The following is a 14,509-nucleotide window of genomic DNA, read 5'->3' as shown; positions in this document are numbered from 1 at the left end:
AGCTGCAGCCACAGCTCAGAATCCCAAATAACTTTTCTCACATAAGTTCAAGTATTGGTTCAATACTTGCTCATAGGCTTTTCTATGCTCCTGCACACTGCATGAAAAACAAGGTGTATCCATCTAAATTCTCTGAAAAAAACTTGATTTGAAGCTATTTACTCACTGTGCTCCAAATGCCAGGCTCTTCATCACACTGATGTTGGTGTTCTGATTTAAGATCACAACTCCCTGCACAGGGATGATGTCCCAGGCTTGAGCTGGTGGGGAAATATCAGACTTTACCCACTGGCTGTGACCACTTCAACCAGGTGTCTGAATCACATAATCACAGAATAGTTTAGGATGGAAGGGACATTAAAGATCATTTAATTCCAACCCCCTGCCAGGCAGGGACACATCCCACTAGAACAAGCTGCTCAGAGCCCCATCAAATCTGGCCTTGAAAAATTCTAGGGATGGGGCCTGTACAACTTCTCTGGACAACCTGATAAAATAGAGGCTGAAATACTGTCAAGAAAACAAAACTACTGTATATTTCGTCACTGGTACTTGATTAATGACTGAGAGTGAGAAAATCAGAGTCAAAATATGAAGTATTTCACTGCTCAGTTAAGTCATGAAAGGAAGGCTAAAAATGTTACACAATAAAGCAAAACCTGCCTCAGATCACTGCTTTCCAGGAATTGGATCCCAAACCTGATATTATCAGCTTGGCAGTGGAGATGGGATACGGTTTTAACTGTAAAGTTTTGAAAACTTTCTGAAATTCTATTTTAATCCAAGTTTTATATGTCAAGCCATTGAATCAATATATTGTGAAGTTGTGTGGAAAGACTTCCTCTGGTTCTATCCTCCAGGATAAAAAAGGTAGACAAGAAATGCAAGAAAAACAAGAAATGTCAAGTTTATTTAGTGCCTTGGGATGAACCAATACAAATTCCTGGGGTCCTCTTCCCACTGTTAAATTGTAACTGCGGAAGAAAAAGTTTATTTGTCTCTTCCTGGCAAAGCAGAGTTTATTTTGGATGACATTATGCTCAGGTCTCTTCCAAGGAAATATGAACATGCGCTCCCTTTATTGGTCAGCAAAATGGAATGCATAGTGAAAAATCACTGAAATTTTACATAACCTATTTACTCAGTGAAGAAAAGCCACAGACCTACTTTGCATAATCCTCTACACAAGAAATCTTTGAACAAAAAAACATTTGAATATAAATTATTCTGAGGCCTATCCAGTGCTCTTGTTTAGAGCTGCATCTTTACCTGCTTGTGACGAGAAAGGGCATGAGCACCCGCAAATCTATGGCTGGTAATTCTTTCTCTGTCTTTTGGACATTTTCATCTTCCCTTTCAGGCCCTGGTTTCTCAGGAAAGCAGGATGATTATGCTAATAGGTGCTTTTATTTTGGCATGAAAATTACATTGTTTTTTTCAGCTTGGTTTCTGTCATTTAGAAAAGAGTTTAGAGAGAAGCAAAAATTAAAGAGCAGTGATTTCAGAATAAGAGTATTTACACAAGTCTGTGGTTTAGAATTACTGCTTTGGATGTTTTCATAATGCTTGTCTTGTTTTGTGTGCCCAATTCAGGTGTTTTGGGTAGGAGTCTCATCTCCCTAAATATCAAATTATGAAAGTTTGCTTCAAAATTTGCCAGTTATTTAATGACATTGATCTTGAATACCTGTAGCACTTTCAGAAACACTAGGGAAGACTTTATCCAATACCTTAATTGGAACACAACCCATGAGATGTCCACCCCAATGTAGTAACTCCACCATTCTTGGTCTAATTAAATAAAAATACTGTCTTTTCTCTTGGTATCATTAAAGACTAACACAGTCAGGACTAATATGGCTATTCTTCACAATGATTTATTTTATTATTTCTTACCAGAGATGCAGATTGATGAGCACTCAGTAATCATGACACATTTTGTCAGGGTTTCATGCTGTTGACAGAAAACACACATGAAACTCATCATTTTCTGCTCCAAACAAAACGTAACTCTATTTGTCATCTCTCCTTTACTCATAAAAGAACAAAAATGAGTGCAAAGAAAGCCTGCACAGAAGGAAACATTCTCCTTTCACTCCTCACTGTAGGAAGAGGTTCAGAGAAGATAGAGAACCTGAGCTATGGTAAGGATGTGACTTTTCCCACTTTGAAGAGAGGTGTAGATGTCAGATTTGTGAAACTTCAGAGCTGTAACTGCATAAGTACAAAGATTGGATGAAATATTAATCCAGCCCATAGTTCCTGCCTCTGGCAGTGGCCAATAATGTAAATTTATGGGAAAATGATAGTACTAGGAGAATGCAAACTGTCTGAACATGCACATACTCATTGAATAATAAATACCAGTAAGAGGAAAAAAGGACCAAACCTCGAAGGATTGATAAAGTCCCGACTTAGGCACTTGCAAAACCATGGAAATTGGCATCCTGCTGGCAGCTACTCAAAGAATGCCAAAAAAACTCTTCCTGCATGCAAAGCACCTGCTGGATTCCCACACAGTACCCCAGTAAGAAACTTTAAAATAGTGCAGAAATTGCAGTTTGGATAGTTTAGTCATCATCCAGAGGAGAATGAGAATATGAGGCAGCTGCATTAAAATTCCCAGGAGATCCGATATTACTCCTTTGATGCAGACATGGTAAAACTTGGGGATTTTTTGTGTGGTTTTTTTGGAAATAAAGCCTTGGGGAATTTTTGTGCATTTTCCACACAGAGATCAAAATGTGTTCCATCTGGGGCTGTGCAGCAGATTAGATCATTAATCCATTATTTTGCATCTAACCTCAATGGACAGTTGCTGCCACTGGGCTTGAACAACGTTGTGTTACCCAAAGTTTTTCAGTCTGGAACACGTCCAGTGCTCCTCAGCTGGGTGGGGAGGCACAGGAGGATGGAATTCATGTTGAGCTCCTGACTGAGCTCATGTAGTAGAAAAGTGGGATCTAATCTCCCAAAATGTCCATCAGTACAACTGATGTGACCAGGGCAATCTGAAGGGCAAATATCAACCCACAGAAGATGGACTAGGGACTTCTTTTAAGAAATCTTTTTGATATTCATCTTCATGAGCACAGGGCTTTCTTCCAGCCATGAGGATGAAGCTGGATACTTCTAGCCTAAGATCTCCCCAGCAGCTTTTTTCAAGAGCTATGCAGATAATCAGAAGTTTGCAACAGATTTTTCAGAAATAATTATGCGTAAGATTCCATATGGGGTGGGCCAGCTTGTTTGTTCAATGAAGGAAATGTTACCAAATCCTTCTGCCAATGCATTAAATATTTAGTGTCTTCTGCTTAGCTCCTCTGTATCAACAATTTAACTTCCCATTCTCTTATTCATATAACAATTTAGCTAGATTAAGAGAATTTAACTGACATGTAAGGCAAACAAAACTCTGTCAAATAGATTTCTTGGTCTCTTTGAAATATGTGCACAAAACCTACAGGAATACAGGACCTGAAAATATTTGTAAGAAACTGTTTTTATCTATGCATGAAAAAAAAAAAAAACAAGCATTAATATTTCACACTGCAAAATGAATATAGCAAATATAAAATTTATTACGTAACAATTTCTTTTGAATGGAGGATCATGAAAAGTTTATAAACATTCATAGATAAAGGAAGTTTCAAGGTATTTTGCAAGCAATATTATTCAAAATGACAAAATCTCCTAATGCTGTTTGCTTTTCAACATATATGAAAATGTTTTGCCCAAATACATGTTCAGGGTAGATGTATGTGCACTGCTGTCTGGGGCCAGATGTGTGGGGTCTGATTATTTCACTGAGTTTGACAGAATTAACATAATTATGCCTCTTCATTGTTACTTTTTTTATCTTTACAATGTTGAAAATTAAATTAAGCTTTGTGACATTTTCATCTCTCTTTGTATTTCAAAGAATATTTTTTTTATTTTTTTTCCAATCATTTTCTGAAAATTATTGAGCATTACTGACAAAGCAACAACATTTGCATCCTACTTCCACTGTCTTTTTAGAAATAGTTCCTCTTTTCTTTATCCCCATGGTAAAACAGTAATTTAGACCACCAAAGTCATAGTAGTGATATTTTCCCTTTCCAAAATACTCCAGCTTAAAAGGATTTCAGATAAGATTGAGATCAAATAGAGAGTATTTGGTAAAATGTTTTAATGAGAAAGTTTACATGGTGAATATTCTACTCATCTGCAAAGTGGTGCAGTGCTGACATTGTTTTGGAAACACTTAAAACCATTTCAGAAACCTGGGTGTTTTGTTTTTCAAGCTCAACTTTCATGAACAACATGCTGTGTTACTTTGAAAGTATCCAGCTTACTAGGAACATAGAGAGGCTTTTAGGACTCCCTGGCATGGCTGAAGGTTTGAAAGATTCTCCACTTTCTCCAGTATCAGCACAGCCTTCAAGTGCAGGTGAGAGATGCCCCATTGTCACTTTGCATCTCGATTAATTGGAAAATCTTCATTGTCCCAACTCAGACCATTAAATTCTGATTCCCAGTTCACTGTTTTTCCTCAGAAATAAAGGCTGTTCCTACTTTAGACCAGCAGCAGTGGGTCTGCACCAAAGAAGAGTTGTTTTTAAAGTCCATGTACCCATACTATAGACAAGTTTTTGGCTTAATACTGGACCTAACCTAGTGGTATGGTCTTATTGCAGACTTACACCTTGATTGGTTTGGGTGAGCCCCAGACTTATTCTAATTCCTTCCAAATTGAGCTGAGTTTGGTGTCTGACAAGCTCTGTGACAAAAAACAAAATGCAAGACATAAGAATTATTGTGAGAGCCCTCAGCACTTCTGATTCAAGCTAACTGATCCTCCTCCTTCTCCTGATTCAAACTAAAACCCTGATGTAGGAACACAAACTACTGTGATGACATCAAACCTTCCCTCTACTCTCTCCACAAATATTTTGCTAAATACCAAGATGTACAAGAGGTTTATGGCATTGTCTCTGGGATACTTTATAGCCCAAATCCAAGCTGGCTACCTACCTATAGTGTCACCTGGAAGTTATGACACGATATTCAAGTCTGAAGGACCCGCCCTGGTTGTTAAATTCAAAGTTTTGTTTATGGGCAGAGAGGAGCACACCTTACCAATAGATTAGGTAAAACCAAGGGTTTGCTGGTGTAATTTGCATCTAATTTACAGTCTAATAATTCACAGTCTAATTCAGAATCATCACAAGTCCAGTTATAAAGAAGAGAAGATAATAATGCAGGTGAAGTGCTTATGTACAGAGAAAGTAATAAAAATAAAATCATAGAAAATCTCCAGCTGGAAGGGACCCACAAGGATCACAGAGTTCAACTCCCTGCTCCTCACAGGACTTCCCAAACTAAACCCTGTGACTGAGAGCATCATCCAGGAGCTCTTTGGTACCATAAGCACTTTCCTGAGGAGTCTGTTCCAGTGACTGACCTCCCTCTCAGTGAAGAACCTTTCCTTAATATCCAATTTGAACTTCCCCAATGCTGCTTCAGAACAATTCCATGTGTCCTCTTGATCACCAGTGAGAGATCAGCACCTTCCCCTCCACTGCCCCACCTGAGGAAGGTGTAGGCTGTGATGAGGTTCTCCAAGCTGAACAAGTTAGTTAAACCATATAATTAAAATTGTTAATCCACACACTTCTTCACATCCACCCTCTTTCCTGGCACTCTGCTGACCCTTCCACAGCTCCTGTGGAGCAATGTCAATAACTCTGCAGGCAATGACTCTCAACCTGGAACAGCAGACATCTCTATTTCAGGAGTTAATCTCAAAAGAGAAGAGACAACTCTTGCTAGAAAAATTGGCAAGACAAAGTAATTACATTTCCAAGGAAGCAGAGGCCAGCACAGTTCCTCACTCTCTTCTGTGATGTGGAAGACAGGTTTACAAAAGTAGAGTAATGGTAAAAAAATGAGATCAGTAACCCAATAGGTTTTATCTCCAGCACCTCTTTTTGAAACAGAGTACTGCACACAGGTAAAGCAAAAATAAACTTATAATGAAGTAAAACGCTGCCATGGCTGATGGTTGTCTTGAGGAGACCTTCAGGAAGAGATCAACCATCACATGACAAATGTGAACAGTAGCAAGTAATGCATGGGTGGCTAAATGTTTCTTTGAGAGAGGTATCAGTTATTCAGGCTCAGGATTGTCTGGGGGTATGTTCATGCATGAGAGAAGCATGATAAGCAGCCCTATTTCATGCTTAATAGTGTCTCACTCCCACCTTGCAGCCAAAAATACACTCACACTGGCAAGCACCCTGTGTGTCAGATTATGAGGAGGCATTTATTGAACAGTATCAAAATTTCTGTTATTTCTCTTTTATTTATTTTCTACTTCACTTTGTGAGGAAGAGATAGAAGAGCAAACAGCACAATTTTGTTGACCAGCAGGTATACAGGAGGTGAACTCATATTTTTCATTAAGACAGATACACTATTCAAGAGATTAAAAAAAGCTTAAGAAGGAAAAGCAAAGAGCAGATGCAGGAGTTTACAGTCCCCAGGGCAGCAACAAAAATAAGAGTCATACAGGACTCAGATAGTGTTAGAAGACCTTTCTTCCACCATTAGAATGGGCTCACATGATATATTTCATGTTATGTTTTAGATTTTAATTTGGGTCTGACACAGGGAAAGACCACTTTACAAAACTTTGAACAGACTGCAAAAAAAGGAAACAGGCCGAGATCTCTAATTGAAAAAAAAAAAAAATCTAAAATAAAGGGATTTTAGAGAAAAGTAAAAGAAAAGCTATTAGGAAAAAGAAGTGGTTATCTCTTTGCGAAAAAAAATGAATTGAATAATTCTCACCTCAGAATATAGATTTACACAGGTTTGTATGAAATTATTCACATTCCAAGATCTGGCAACTATTCATGTTCTCATCTGCAAGCTGTAGCTTAACTGCTTAACAAGATCAAAACCAGAGTATGTGTAATGGATTAATCATTCAAATCTACTCAGCTGAGAGGGGAATATATCAGAGAGAGACACAAATTATTTTGGATATATTAAAAAAGGTCATGCATTAGAAATAGGAATAGAAATAGAAAATAAAACAGAGATAGGAATCTGAAACAGAGAAAATGCCACCTAAATTTTAAGAATTGTTCCTGATAAGGATCTGAAGACTATAAAGCATCTTCACTGGAGAATCAGTGGCACTGTAAGCACCTGGGAAGCTGAAACAGGAGGGGAGCAGCTCCAAGGAGCACAGGGAGGGGACTGCCAGGCCTAAAGGGTCTTTTCTATCTAGTGCACCAGAACTGTTCTTAATAAACTTGCCAGCTTCTCAAAAGCAAAGCATGATCTGAATCAACTTCAAAATGTACCAATAATAGGGATGAAAAATGCCAAAACCCCATTTCAAGGTGGTGTGAGTAGGATTGTCTAAACAGGATGAATTCTGTCAGTCAGGTCCATGGACTGAAATACAGCTCATAAAATGAGTGGTTGGTCTCCACAGCAGTACCATTTATCTCTCACCTTGATTTGGACATATTTGATCATGTTCAATGCAAAAAGAAATGTACTGTTCAGTGTTTTCCAAAACCTACCATTTAAATTCATTCAGATATGGAGACTACCTAAAGAGGAGAAAAAATCCCAGTTATGTTTCAATTTCCATCACAAAACTTCTGTTGCCTTTGCTGACAGAGGGAGAAATATGGTTTCTGTTCATCCTGTAATTCCAGGTTTTATCTGAATAGAAACCAAAGACTAAGAGAACAATTCTGGTCCTGCTAAATGTACCTGTCTGCTTTACTATCAATTGAACTTGTCTCTCTAAATATTTTACAAGACATAACTTTTTTCTTTCATTTCTCTTCATCTTTCTTTTTACTTCATTATTTTTCTACTGGGAAAAAAATGCCAGATTTGTTAGAAGTCATTACTTTCCCTGTGGGTCACCTCTAAGCTTTTTTTATCATGTACTTTTTCCTTATTCTGACAGAATATGAGACATTATCAGATATGCCCTCTGCTTATTGAGTTCTGCCTGGATCTGTAATTGTAATATACATGAGCTAGTACTTCATGCTTACATTGTGCCTCACATTCAAATATCTCGTAGTAATTCAGAATGAGGTATAAAGTATTAATGACCTGTATAAAAGGAGGGGAAATATAAAATGAAAAGAAGAGTGGAAAAGGAAGTAAATTTGCAGCCATATTTTATTTTGGTTCTTCAGAAAGGAGACAGTATTTCAGCTCAGTGGAAACAAAAATAAAAAAGTATGATTTTGTTTTGAATGAAAAAAAGTAATTTTAAACTTGAAGGACTTAGAAAAATTTAAATTTTGAGACATTACCTGTTTGAAAGCCTGCAGCCAGTATTTACAAATATCATCCAATTCATTCTCAAAAGAACATTGTCAGACAGTGATATTCTTCAGTTTACAGAGATTTTGAAAGCTGGATGTATCCGAGAATGCATTAAGCCACACATAAAATTTGAGGAAAAGGTCAAAGAAAGAATGTAGGAGTCCTGAATACAAAAATCAAACTTCATCCACACTACATGCAGGCTGACACATGCATTGTTTGCTGCAGCCCCAAGAGGTAATTCTATTCTAGAGCAAAATTTGGAAACAAGCACTTGGAATTTGCTACTTACAGATCATTACTTGGTATCTCCTTTGGGAAAAAGCCACTTAAATATCAACTTTAAATGAAAAATAAAGCAAAAATTTTGACCTATAAGTGTCAACTCTGAAAATGTCTCCGGAAGTTCTCAAATAGAAAGAATACTGCATTTACAAAGCATTGTAATGGCTTCATTACAGTATACATACAATGTTCTGGGTTTTGATAACAGTCCATCAATATTTTTGTCACCATGTCAGAGTTTCCCTTCATTTGGACTTGAAATCTAAGGTGGACATTGCAAATATTTTTCAATGCAAAAGCATGTTGATTTCTAGAACCATCAATTGTTTAACTGTGGCTTTTTTTACAAACTGTTACCACAGAGATGAAAATGTTTAGTACCACACAGGTATTATTGAAGTGATTTTGACAGCATTTCACACCTCATTTGCTGCCAAACTTATTAGATTTTAGTCAATGATCAAAGAGTCAATTGACTCTAAAGGGCTCCTTTAAAGCACTGAGGCATGAAATTAGAACAATGTAGAAATTATCTTGATCTTCATCTTGTGTTCAAAGTAGAGATGCCCATCTCTTCTAGCTACCTCCCCATTTATTTAAAAGGAAACACTTAAGGTTAATATAAACCTTCAAATTGTGCCATTTTTAAGTGATTTCTGGCAGTGGAATTATTTGGAGGGGTAACTTTGACAAAGCAACTGTTTGAGTGCAGAGTGGCTGTTATAACTTCCAATGACAAAAACCACAGCTAATCTGGAGTGAAGGCTGATTAGCAAAAAGTGCCTTTCCCAAGGATGAAATCATCAAAACTATAGAACTTGCAGAAACAGGGAAAACAAAGTTCAAGGAGACACATCCTGTTGATTATCCTGTTAACTCTTTGATCTGATGTACACATGACATATCCTATCACCTCTTTTATACCTGTCTAAAAAGACTATTGTGCTTTCATAGCTCATAATTCTACAAGTATTTAAAATTCTGCTTCTAGGCAAAGTACTTTCAAGATATTTACATCACCACTAAACTCTGTCCCTAAGCACCACATCTGCATGTTATTTGAAGATTTCCAGAGATGGCAATTTCACCACTTCCCTGGGCAGCCTTTTCCAATCCTTGATGACCTTTTCAGTGAAGAACTCCTGATATCCAACCTGAACCTCCTCTGGTGCAATGGGAGACCATTTCCTCTCATCCTGTAATTTGATGCCAGGGCAAAGACAATTACACACCTGGCTGCCTCCTTTTGTCAGGGAGATATGGAGAATGAGAAGGTCCTTCCTGAGCCTCTTTTTCTCCAGACTGAGCCCCCTCAAGCTCCTCCTCATCAGACCCTTCCCCAGCTCTGTCGCTGCTCTCTGGACACCTCAAAATCTTTCTGGTGGTGAGGAACCCAAAACTGAGCTCAGGATTTGGGATGTGGACTCACCAGTGCTGAGTCAGGACAATCAATCACTGTCCTGGCCCTGATGACCACACTATTGGTGACACAGGATGGAGGTGAAAGTGTCACAGCTCTTGCTACCTGATCCTTTGTGGAAGATCCACTGTTTTATTCAAGGTGAGGACCTACAGCTGCATCAGCCTGGCTCCCACAAATCAAGCAAGACATGTTTGTTTAAGATCTACACAATTAGGCCTCCAGTTTTCTTGCGTTGTCTCCCTGTAGAAATTTTATATTTCCTGGAGTAATTCCTACAACTCAGGGCACTTTTTGTCAGCAGTGAGAAACTCCTGACTCAAGTCACTTAGCCTCTGGGAAGTTGTCTCAACATCTGACCCGGTTCCATGAATTTGCGTTACCTAAAAAAAAGAGATTTAAAGTGGTCAAAACAGTCAGGGTATCCCATTTATCTTCTTTGTGATACTGATTTGGTATTTGAGGACACTCTTGTTCACATACAATCCCAAGACACTTTCTAGGAAACAGATTTCTGTGCCTGATGGTTTACTCATGACAAAGTATCTTTGATTTATTCCATAAAAACTTCCCAGCTGAACTATTAGGTCTCTTCGTTGGAACCAAGACGCCATTGAAAAAGCGTGACTTTCATTGTAAAAAAAAAAACAACAAAAAAACCCTAAATAAACTCCTTTTTTTACTCCTACAGAGTTGCAGGAAGCTCTTCAGTTAAATCAATTGCCGGTAATTAGAGTACTACTTCTAACTGTGCCTAAATCCTATTTGATTGGAGCTATTGTGTTAGGGTTTCTCTTGCCATGAACTGTATTTCATTGCATCTGAATTATTCTGAGCGATCCTCTAATCCCCTCACTTTCCTTCGATTCAAAGATGAATCTTTGCTTTCCACTACTGTATTATCAAAACCTCCTCTCCAGACTAATGCGCTAGCAAGAGTCATTTTTCATTGAATGTTAGGCCTGACAAAGAATTATTATTCTAATGTATTGGGGAGATTAGCTCATTTTCACTCTCCTTCTGCCTTCCCATTCATCACTCTCCTGCTGTTGGGACTTCCAAAATGATTTATTTAGGCAGAAAACTTAAGTATTGCGGAGGAGAGCTGAAAATACACAAATGGCACAGGAAATGCTGATCCTTTCCACTCCACTCTACTAAACGTGACTCATGAGTGTGTCTCTTCCTTTTAATTTCTGTAAACTGGGAACCTTAGGGAAGTCTGTCTTCTTATTCCTTCTCATCTTTACTGGTAGCATTTACATAATACATATAAAATAGTTCCTCTCTTCTCTATCAGGTCAATCAAACCCACCTTTTTATTGCCCTTTGTTAGCATCAGCCTGAATTGCTGATAACTCACTCTATTCTAATTACATTTCAGTTTATTTAATGCTGTCACAGGGCTCAAAAGATGGCCGTGTTTATCCCACGCATCATCTAGACAACAATGCCATGAAGACATTAAAACTATGAATTTAACTAATGTATTTATGATGACTTAGAATGGCTGACAGAGCTCCCTGTGTTGTATTTAGTTGTCCTGGTCAGTGGTATTATGGGATTCTCAGCTGATGAGGAGCTCAGGATTAGAAGATTTTTCTTGAGGTCACGTGGAAAATAAGTAATTCAGGATGATCCAAAGGGATCAGGATGCCATCCATGGAGACCTGAACAAGATGGAGAAATGGATTTTTTGGAATCTCATTAGGTTTAACAAGGCCAAGTGCTGGTTCTGTACCTGGGTCAGGGCAACCCCTCATGTCAATCCAGCATGAAGGGATTGTTGCCTGATATCAAGGTAAAAAGTCTTGCTACAGTATTAAAAGGGTAAAATAAAAGGCAGACCTTTATTTGGAAGCTTCTGATTGTCCCAGTGCTCATGGGCGCATCCAGCACTGGATTTCTCTAATTTTATAAGCTAAAACAAAATAGCATGTTTAACAGATATTGTCTAATTAGGAGAACAGTTGGTTAGGTAATTTTTCCCAGGGTACTGCCTAATTGGAGTTATTCCAGGGTTTATTTGCCCCATTTTCTTGTTATGTCTTCTCAGATTCTGACTGGAAAACTAAATGTGCTCCTTCTAGGTTCTCTTCTTGAAAATAAGACTAAACAGTATTTCAGGAATGTATTAGAAGGTTAACATATTGTTCTAAAATCTAAGAGAAAGGGTAGGAAAAATATTAGGAGCTACACAACCATGTAATAGTATTCTACGAGCCATTAATATATGTGCAAAATACGTAAAAAGCGAAACTCTTTAGGCATCAAGATGAGCAGATCAGGAGCAGCCTTGGGGTGAAGGACTTTGTGGTGCTGGAGGATGAGAGGCTGGACATGAGCTGTCAATGTGCACTCAGAGTCCAGAAACCCCCGTGTCCTGGGCTACATCCAGAGCAGTGCGGGCAGCAGGGCAGGGGAGGGGATCCTGCCCAGGTGCTCAGGGGAGACCCCACCTGCAGAGCTGGGTCCAGCCCTGGGGTCCAGCACAGGAAGGACATGGAGGTGCTGGAGTGAGTCCAGAAGAGGCCTCCAAGATGATCAGAGTGATGGAGCACCTCTCTTATAGGAAACACTGAAAGAATTGGAATTCTTCAGCCTGGAGAAGATTTGTGGTGTCCTAATGATGTCCTTCCCAAACTTGAAGGGGGCCTACAAGAAGGATGGAGAGAGATTATTTGCAAGGGCCTGGAGTGGCAGGACAAGGCAGAATGGCTTCAAACTGGAAGAGAGTAGGTTTATATTAGATATTAGGCAGAAATTATTTTCTGTGAGGATGGTGAGGCCCTGGCACAAGTTATCCAGAGAAGCTGTGGCCACCCCACCACTGGAAATGCTCAAGGTCAGTCTGGAAGAAGTTCTGAGCAACCTGTTCTAGTGGAAGGTGTCCCTGACCATGGCAGGGGGTTGGAACTAGAGGATCTTTAAGGTCCCTTCCAGCCCAAATTATTTTATGGGTTTATGATGGAGTGTAAGGGAAAAAAAGGGGAAATATTGATGTAAGATGACCTAAATGCACAAAACAGACAAGGAAAAGAGGACATGAGTCAAAGCATGAGAATGAGGCAGGCAGAATAGCAAAGATTTTGGGAGGTTGCAATTAAATCAGTAAGGAAGCCCAAAAATATATTAAGATTCAGTGCTATTTGATCAATGAAGAAGATGGAAATTGTCAGCAATTGTTCCAAAAGAGCTTATTTGAGGAAAGAAGACTGGCAAAGATCTAGCAAATCTTTTGTACAATATGTGTATCTTAAAATTTTGTAATGTGCAGAAAGGTAGCACAGTTTATGTGCAGATCAAGAAATTTCTTTTTATTGTATCCACTGATAGTCTAATTAAATATTATTCCTCTAATTAATATATTTTATGAGTTTACAACAAAAGTGTCTGTCTCTGGGGTGTCAGGTTGTTCAGTCCTGCTCTTGGGGTCAGGATCTATGCTACTCAGGCTTCAACTGACCAAGTGTGGATGTCTCTGTAAGGTGACACAGAGACACTATTTTATATCCTAAACTGCACTTACTCTATTAATTAGACTTTTACTTACTGCAAAGGGAGTCCATAGTGCCCTGTTCAAGTCTGTGCTATCAATGTCTTCATTGAGCCAGGCAAATCCCAGCCCTGAGGAGCTGAATTCTACTCAGTCTTGTATTATCGTTGTTTCATCACCATCTTGAGAATTTTTGATAATTTTTTACCTCACACAGTAGCTGAGCCAACTTTACCTGCACCAACTTTCTCACATCCTCATGTTTTGGAAGAGGATGTAAAGCTCATCTTTCTGCTACTGAAGTTCTTCTTATTTTCTTCCAAAAGTGCCATCTGCCCTACCTCCTGTTCTAGTGGTTTAGGTGGAGTGTTGTCATCTTTCATTAAGGTGTTTGTGTAGGAGAGGAAAAGGTGCTCATTAATTAATTGTGAGGAAGAGACTCCTCTAGAACAACTCTCTTATGCTGTTTTTCAATTTTGCTCTCCATGACTAACTCTGATGACCTCCTCATCATAATCTGCACTAGGTGGAAGATCCTGACACAAGAATCCATAATCAGGATGTTATTAACTGTATATTTTTCTTCTTAAGGCACAGACTGCCTTGGAGGCATTTTTAAAAGACTGACTAGCTAAATCTAGATCAATGTAGTGTAAATCCGATGTTGCGTATATTTTGAAAAGGTGTTCGCCTATTTCACCTCAAGATGTTCTTTTCATCCTAACTAGAACAAGGAATTAAATTCCTCTGAGGTAAGGAGGGGAAAAGGAGAAAACCATATAGATTAGGGTTAGACCTTACAGAATCTGGTCATCTAAGAATTACAGAGAAATTCTTCATGAGCAGAAAGGTACCTTATACTGCAGCAAGAACTATTTTGGGATTCATACACTGGCTTTTGCATTCAGTATTAGTCTAACATCAGTTTTCTTCCAAAGGTCTCTCCATCACCACCATCA

The sequence above is a fragment of the Lonchura striata genome, chromosome 2 (assembly GCF_050655825.1).
Source record: "Lonchura striata isolate lonStrDom1 chromosome 2, ASM5065582v1, whole genome shotgun sequence".
NCBI lineage: Eukaryota > Metazoa > Chordata > Aves > Passeriformes > Estrildidae > Lonchura > Lonchura striata.
This window is presented reverse-complemented; position numbering follows the sequence as displayed.